The sequence below is a fragment of the Hylaeus anthracinus genome, unplaced genomic scaffold (genome assembly GCF_026225885.1).
Source record: "Hylaeus anthracinus isolate JK02 unplaced genomic scaffold, UHH_iyHylAnth1.0_haploid 12001, whole genome shotgun sequence".
Taxonomy (NCBI): domain Eukaryota; kingdom Metazoa; phylum Arthropoda; class Insecta; order Hymenoptera; family Colletidae; genus Hylaeus; species Hylaeus anthracinus.
The window spans coordinates 9,250,100-9,259,204 of NW_026534348.1; positions in this window are offsets into that span (position 1 = coordinate 9,250,100).

Sequence of the window (9,105 nt, forward strand, 5' to 3'; positions counted from 1 at the left end):
TTGTCAGGATAATTTCAACCCTTGCTTTGGAGGTAGTTATTACTCAATTTCGTGGTTTATCATTAGTTTAATTTTGGAGAAAGAGAAGGTTAGAGAATATTGTAAGAATGGGGACAGTATTTTTGGAACGAGAATGTAAAAAACGTTGGGCTTCTGTTATGGAGATATAATGATTGCGGGTGGAGTTTTTAAAATATTTGAGAAATTAGAATTAATTGGGAAAAACACTATAGAAAAACGACAAGAAAATTTAAATCCAATTTGTTATTGTGATTGTTTCTCGAGAGATGATCTACTTTCTCGTTCAGACACACCTTCGTAGGAATTAATTTCTTTTTAAGTCACAAATTCTACTTTGCTATTCGAGCCCTGAAATTCGACATCGCGCCTCTTACCCAGCGGCACTGGTTACACGTGACGTTCCGTTCCATTTTCAAGCATCTCCCATCCGCGTCTCGAGCAGAAACGATAAACGATTCGACGGGTTGCGCAACAGAAAGAAAGTCACCGACGACACCCCCTCGAAAGAACTCGAACGAGTGCTGCGGCTGCACTTTCGTCCTCGTGGCTTTCTTATTGTATCATTCCTCTATGCAAGAACCCCGAGGCGGACTCGTTCTCGATTTCCGCCAGGTCATCGAGTCTCATTTACAGACCGGGGCCCTATCCTCGTTAAACAGCGAAACCGAGATCTCGACTGGCTGACCCCTCTCGAACGGTACGCCCACTCGATACCACGATCTGATCCACGAACAAATATCCCCCGCTCGAATCGATCTGATTCGCTGTTTTGTTGCTAGCGGTACTCGATCGCCGCGCGCGAAACGAATACGCGATTTCTCGACGTTGGCAATGATGAATACTTCATCGGGCGCTTTTGGGGAATTCCTGCCGAATTATAGATCGCGAATTTGACCGGTCGTGGTAGGTTTAGTCTTAATGACGTTGTCCTGTTCCGTCTAATATTGTTCTGCACCTCCTTGGTTAATATCTTCAGAATTTCCCCCAGCAGGATAAAAAGCATATCAATCAGAATCTGAAATTAAAAAAGACACTTTTGGCCAGCTCTTTTTAGCTCAGTATTCTCTAAAGCAGTCAAAGGGCACCGCTTCCTTTTCGACCCTATCACTAACAGTTGAAATTTTTTCGACTCGAATGCGCCTGGCTACTGGTATTCCGCTATCCGATCCCGTATTTCGAGAATCGTTTCGTAACCGAAGCCCGATGGTCTTTTGCTCGCCAGTGCCGCCGCGACGCACGCCGTCTGCATATCAAGACGCCCCCGTAGCGCCGTGCCTTCTCCCTACCCGCGGGCACGTACGTCGCTCATTGTCAGTCTGTTACCTTTTTGTACTTATTTAATACCGTCCTCTGGCATTTCCACGTAACGTGAATGCGTAAAAATGCGCACTGCTGGAGCAAGGGGAAAAAGAAAGAAAACGTCTTCGCGCGCAATATCGAAGGGAGAAGTGAATCGCGCAGCTTAATTGTGCTCGACGAGTTTTCCTCTCCGCAAGAAGATGGCGCGATCTTCGTGAGATTCGTACGGGTTCTTCACTTATTCGTATTGCTTTCATTTATTGGTATTCTTCTGTTGTTTGTACAGCGAATATTTCATTGCAAGATATGTCAATGTTGAGCCCGATGCAAATGTTTGGATAGATCCACATTTTTTGCAGACTTAGCAGTAAATGGCCTAGTATAGTACAAAACTGACCAACTAATGAAGCATTAAAATATTGTGGAGTGGATAGATGAAATACGTGGATTACTCCACTTTTACGTGTACATTCACGTGAACAGATTTTTCCATTAAATCTTTCAAAATGAACAGGAGAGGCTCGCTTGCTTCTACGGAAAGCTGATAAGTAAATTTTATTGCGATTCTACGTAAAACGACAAATTACCTAATAATCCTGCCAGTAATCACCGAAGATCGGTCGAATTTCTGCCGGATCGCCAGCGTTGTCAGCGTCGCGATTAAAGGCGATCCAGAGACTGTTTCGCAAAGTGATTGCCAGCAAAATGAACGAAATCTGCGGTGGCCGTGGTGTGTGCCATCGGCGATCCACGCCCCGCTGACTGGACTGTTTTTTATTGCCACCGCGCCCGAAAGATCGACCCGAGCCGCAGGACGATTCTCCGTCTTTTCCCGGGGAAACAGGGACGGGAAAAGGAAGCGGCGACAGGGAAAATCGGGCTGCGCGGGACCAAGGGGGAGCGGGAAAGTGGAGTCCAGTACGCCCGCAGCTGTGAGCTGGGACAAAGTGGGTGGAGACAAAGAGTAAACGTCGGAGTCAGCGCAGCGCGCTTGTAAACGTTATACGTGGGCCCCGCTTTCGCGTTGAAACGGGGTGGACACCGTGTCCCCGATTATATGCGATTTTTAAAGCTGAGGAAAATCGACGGTGACGCATCGAGTCGGAGCGAGACGTCTACGGAGAGAAATCAGAATCAGGTTTGTCGCAGCGACGTCAACGATAAGTAATTGCAATCAGCTTTGTGAGGATGATATTTCCAGAGAGAAATTGTAGCCAATTTTACACTTTATAGTAAAAATTGAAATCAGTTTTGTCGTAATGACGTCCATCGCGAATTAATGGGTCCCCTACATTCAGCGTGGACTTAATAACCATAATCTTTTAGACAGTAGTTTCTTCATTGTTTTATGTAATTACGTAAATATGTGAATGTAGTTGCTAGATGACCACTACTAAATAAATAAATTATGCAATTGAATCAAGTATTAAATACATGTAGTATTAAGATAATAATGATTCAAATATATACAAAAAAATTACTCTTGTACTCTAGTGTGTTTGGTCATATCAGCATATCTGTCGTTGTATGATAGAAGGGATACGCTTTGGTTTCAAACATTTTCCAACGGGGACGATGAATTTCAAATTTCTGCACTCCTGGCAGTTGTCCACGGGATATCGGAAAGAGGAGGATCCTTGGCGATCTTCAATTCGGTCCTTCCACGTCCTCTCGTCCTCCGTCTCGTAAATTTTTATCCAAGGCTGAGGAAAGCACTTCGATGGTCTGCTATCGCGAATAATCAAAATGATGGGTAATATAACTTTTGGAAGGATCGTCTCCAGCGAAATTTTAATTTAGATCTGTGGAACAGTGAGGATGCAGTCGAAATATCGAAGAATTGTAATAGTTCCAGATTCCATGAATACAGTAATTTAACGCTACCATACATATCCTAATCAATCCAATATGTCTTTCAATTCTAGCACCTTGATAATTAGAGTCTCCGATGTAATATTTTGAATAAATAATATGAAGTAATCACAGTTGAAGCTTTGGTTTATGTCTCTAAAAAAATGTGCAATATAATTACACCAAAATTTTATTGTCTTTCTTCCTTTCTTCTGTTATGTTGACATCATTTTAATTATACCACTTTTCTTAGGAAGGTGTCGTATATTAAAGTCTCGAGGCACACTATTCGTGACTTCTTATCATTTGAAATCTTCCACTGAATTCTCATTTTCGATAACCATCGAACTTTTCTAAGAAATTGTCGCCTGCAGGTGCCAAACTCGTTATCACCAACTATCGCAGACGATGAAACCACAGCAACCCCTAACGGAGTCCTTCGCTCCAACCACCCCTGTCCGAACTTCCACGATTCTCCATTTCGATCTACACAGCCTGTCAAAAGTTAGGAGCACACCTCGACCCTTACCACAAACGTAAATACAATGTGAATGAAAAATGAAGTGTAATTCGAAGTTGAAGTTATCATGGTTATATTTTTACTTAGACGGTTCATCGCTATGAATTCTTGACAACTGCTTTCCGTGACTTACACGAAAGTAGTAAAACTTTGCCAAGTTATTAACCGATATCCTTACAAGAAATAAAATAATCTCACTGAACTCACGATTCCATCGAGTTTCCAATCGGTCACATAATCCAACAAAAGCTTAATTCGAACCCACCGTCATCCAAGCAACCATATCGCCTCTGTTCGTGTCTCGAAATAATTCTACCTCTCCAGAATCCCTTTATATCCCTTCAAATCAAAGTCTCCGAACTCTTGAACAACAGTGTACACCCAAAACCCCCGGTCCACTCGGCGTCAGCCCAGCTCCGTTCGCCTCAGAAATTAACCAGCCACGTTTCCGTTCGCCTAATCAAATTCCGTCCCGAAGGAACCTCTATCCCGTAAAGCCAGATTGTTCTAACCGAATCACGGTAGAAGACGAAGGAAAGCTGCGATGGAATGGAGGCCAGGAACGGAACGAAATCGTCGATCGAGTCGATTCTAGTGGAACGACGCGCGACGATCCAAAACGTCGTCGGGATATCCAGGTTTCCAGGACGACTCGCGTCGTGGACCAGCGGCTAGAGATGCCAGGGAACCGACGGCGAGCGTCCTGGACGCGGGACGAGAGGGGGTGTCGTCGGTGGTAGCCGAGATATCAGTATCAACGCGGTGTAATCAGCGAACCACGCCCATCGCCGCTATACTCGCTCCGTTCCGCCCACAACGGCAATTACACCCTCGAGTCACCCACTGGAGGGGAACATTAAACTCCGTTTCCCTCCCCTGGATCGTCTCCCCTGCTCGTCCCTTTGCTCCCCGTCCACGTCGAGTTTCATTCCCTCGCTCGCTCGACGACCACGGGTTTCTTCTTCCTCTGGCCTCGAGGCGGACGACCGGCACGCTACTCCAGTCTCCGCTGTGAAAACGCTCCTCCAGGCGTTCTTCACCCTCTTTTTACGCCGCACAGCGCACACCCTTCGACCAGTTCGGCGGTTTACGAGTAGGCGCGGTAATGAGAACGATTAACGGAGAGGAACTGTGTTCCACGCGGTTTGGACGACGCTTTGTCGCCTGGCTGACTTCGCTTGATCATTTGTTGGAGACTGTTTCAGAGATGGGCGAATTTTTAATCTATCATCCCGTAAATAATGTTGCTCTTCGACACAAACTTTTGGTCCAAGAAATTATTTGTTTCTAATCGTGAATGTATTGAGCATCGCTTCTCCCATCTCTCAGTTAACTTGGCTATTCAATCTTCGTATACCTTTTGGGATATTCAATTAAAAAATCTCATTTGGTGTTCATTTGAAGTGTCCATTAACTTTTTCTTTGATTAAAAAATGTTGGAGTGATCGAATGTAGGTGGCCATCGCTTGATGCGATGTCGTAGAAGTATGGTTATCTTATCGATTGATATAAAAAACAATTAATGCTTTTAAAAGATCAAATTGCTGGCTATAAATATCTGTGGCTATAAGGTTCCTGTGTTAAAATACGGTAGACATGATGACCAGATGATAACCATTGACGTTTTCGTTACTGTTCGTCACCAGCATCATGTTTTGGAGGAAATTAAAGTAATTTTCCGAAAACGGAAGGGAAGCTGCTACCTTCTGAGAATGTTATGAGTGCCTTCTTTTATACTGCATGTACATTGTAAAAAACTAAGGTATACTTCGCTACTTCCTCTTGTCACAGCGTCGAGAATTCTGATATTTTTATCGAAATTGAGGTTGAGAGGGTAGCGGAGTTGTTGAGCTTTGAGGTTAGCAACTTGTGACCCTAGAATTTTTTGATAGTTGTAGTTAGCACATTATGTGCTAGAGATTTATAAGTACGTCGTCCACAGACTTTTCTCCAACGATCATTTTAAACTTGCAATATCGATGTTTTATTTTTCTTTGCTCTGAAATATATGTTTTATATATCCTGATTTTTTTCTAGATTTATTTACCGCATATGACATTTTTAACCTATCGCTTGGAAAGACTTATTTTTAATCTATACATCTGAACGAAACGCTTGTGACCTTTCAATGAGAATTTTAATAGTTGTCTGCGATTTTATTTAAACACTTTGGAGACCAATCTAATATTAACAATAGAAGTAAGTAATTAAACTTAGGACTCGTTTTATAGTTTCGATTGTTTAATTATAAGTTAGAAGTACATTATTCAGATAATCGAAACATCTTACTCGTATTAATGCCTTGAATTAGAAACTTTTATGTAAATATAGTAGTGCATTTCGGTAACTGTTACGTGTCATCCCCAGAACGTTAATTTTAACCATCAATTTTTAAAAAATTGACTTTTTCCTCCAGCTGTCGCAGTTTAATTAAACCTACAATAGTCAGAGAAACATTATTATTCCTAGATTCTCGATGGCGTCCCATGATTTCGAATATGACACGACCAGGATGAATTAGAATATGGATATTACCCAAGAGATGTCGAGTACCAAGGAACTTCTGTTACCCATTTCAGTTACCATTAAGGATGCCTCCCTTTCAGAGTCATTAAACTAATGCCCTGATCAATATTTATTTCCTATCCTCCTCCTAACGAGTATCGTGTTTTTATCCACCCACAATGGTTACATTCTGTTATTAATATTTCTATTTCTATTTCAGTACACGATAATAGTTTTACAATTTCCGTGTCATAAATTGTGATTCCTTTTGAATAATTTGGAAGATTTCTGATCGAAATAGGTCGTGCAATTTATGTTAAAAGGCCCCCTTTACAAGTTGTAAACGATTACTCATACCTTTGATACGTGTTACAGTTTTGCAATGTATTTGAGCTTTGTATACATTTTATGTTCACATGACATATGTCAAAATCCATAAGTTTATAAACAACCTTCCCTGCAAATTACACAATCGTTCCCCTGAATTTGTTACGAAAAACAATTTCATAAACCTCGATCTGGCACCAAACGAACGATGATCGGAACGGAAAATGGAGATGCTGTTTCGCTATTCGTCCATTAGGAATAAAAGGACGCTGCACGTAATGAACGATAGATTGGTGCAAAATTATTAATCGAAATCAGCGTGCGTCGCCGAAGTGTGGCAACGTGCGTGACAGTGCGTGAACAGCCGCGACGACAAAACGCAGAATTATTTAGAATGGAATTAGCTCGCTTGCATTTTTCTGACATGTTGAAAATGCTGATTTCGCGAAGCTATTTACGCAGCTGCGATCAGATGACAGAGAAATTAATTTTTGGTTTTCGTCGAGCGAGCATGTAAATCTCCAAAGGATAATCCAATCCTTGGATATACAGTTAATTCTGCCATTAATAGCCATACGGAAACTTTCTGTTGGTCGAGGGCGCGATTAAATGAAATTTTTATAAAAATATGATCTTTAAATGACTCGTAGAGGAAAGATAAAAATGGTTTTAAATAGAAAAATCGAAAGAATTGACATGTTCTACTAATCGTGAAAAAGAAAGAGGATGATGGAGGGATGGAGAAGGTGACAGACGTTGGTTACAGTGGCAGAGGGCACGGCCTGGTGAAATTCGTCGCGCTCGCTCGAGCTGCGATTTGTCTGCCCAATTTCACGGCCCTTTTGGGGAAAATGGGAAAATCACCCGGCTCTCGACTGCAGTGCCGAGTGTGGGAAATAGACCGCGTTAGAGCACCGTTTATATTTGGCCATCTCCTTCCACGCATGTGCGGGAACTCGTTCGATTTCTGTGAGATCTCTTCTAATTTTGCCGTAGAATTTATTACCACTGCCTCTGATACATAGAGTGATCCTAAAATGACACATCGATTAAAATTAAATACTTGAGACATATAATACTTCAGCAAATCGATAAAGGATGAAGAGTATCTGGCTTCAAGACATATCATGAGAAATCGGCGTCAAAATAGACAAGCCTGCTCGTTCTGAAACACTTGATTCGTCAAACTGTCGATATCGTGGACTGAATGATATGAAAACGACGTATAAATCAATTTTATCTTTGTCACTTAGTTTGCTGACTGTATAGACTCAACTTCCTGGACAATTCTGGAATACTAACAAAGTGTCAGGTACGAATCAAATATTCTCTAGATCGTGGAATAAGAAGTTTGCTTGTGGAACTCGAGTAGGTGAATCCTTTCATGGTGAAGGATGTTATTAATTATGCTATAGCATACCTTAAAAATGAAAGGAAAGCATACCTCTGATACGTAGGGTGATAAAATGGCATCGATTAGAATTAAATACTTGAGACATGTAATAATTTAACAAATCGATAAAGGATGAAGCGTATCTAGCTTCGTGACATATTACGAGACTTTATCAATGTTCTCCGTTCAGTTCTCCCTCTTTGATGCCGCAGGATGCCGGACGAAGTGCATCAGGGTGACACGAGGCCAAGCTTTCAGAGAATCGAGGCGCAGCCGTAATCGAGTTATCGATGTATTCCGTTCCATGCCACTGACCGTTCCAGAACGGATATCCGCGGCGAGGGATTATTAGTTTTCCGCTTTCAGTGCGGCTCCAGCGTTTTCATCGAGCGGCATAACAGCGGCAACAGTACGTCTAGGCCGTACGTTACGCTCTAGGGGAGCCGCTTCTCAGTCCTCCTGTAGGCGTGGTTGAAATCGGGAGATGATTTATCCTTTGCGAAGCGGTAACTGCCGAGATCCTCGGCTAAACGACCGCGGTCCTTCGTGTATTAACCGTAATGCACTCTGCCGTTGCCATTGTGCGCACTGTATATAACTATACCCAGCCACCCTGCCCTGGGCTTGCAACCCCTCATCTGTTACTCCTTCTTTATCTCTGTCTGCACGTCTGGCCCGGCCAGCTTCCTCCTCGTCGCGTTGACCTAACTTTTCGACTTCGACTTTCAGGATCTTGTTCTCGACGTCTAGGGTAGCTTCCCCTGGTAATCGGAGAGCTCTAATCTGAAGCAACTTCTACACAAGACGACGAATCGCGAACTGTTCATGTCTTGATTCGAAGAACCATTCATATTTTTATGTAATAAGAATAAATGCTTGCCTGATTTGGCATAGTTTGCACCTGGAGTACGAAAATGAAAAGAACTGCTAGGACAAAATTAAGTTTGTTGGTCTTGCACAGAGTATAATCACTTCTTTTGCTATCGCATTAAAAATATCCCAATTAGAAATTGGAATCATGGATTTCATTGTCCTTAATAATTTATTAGATATTTCAATGGCCAATATAATTGTTGTAAGTAACTAGAGCTATTCAAAGTCGTGTGATATTGATAATTTTTTTAAATTCACAAGTTGTGGTTTCCTTTTGTTGCACAAGTGCAATATGGAATAAAAAAGTCCTCGAATA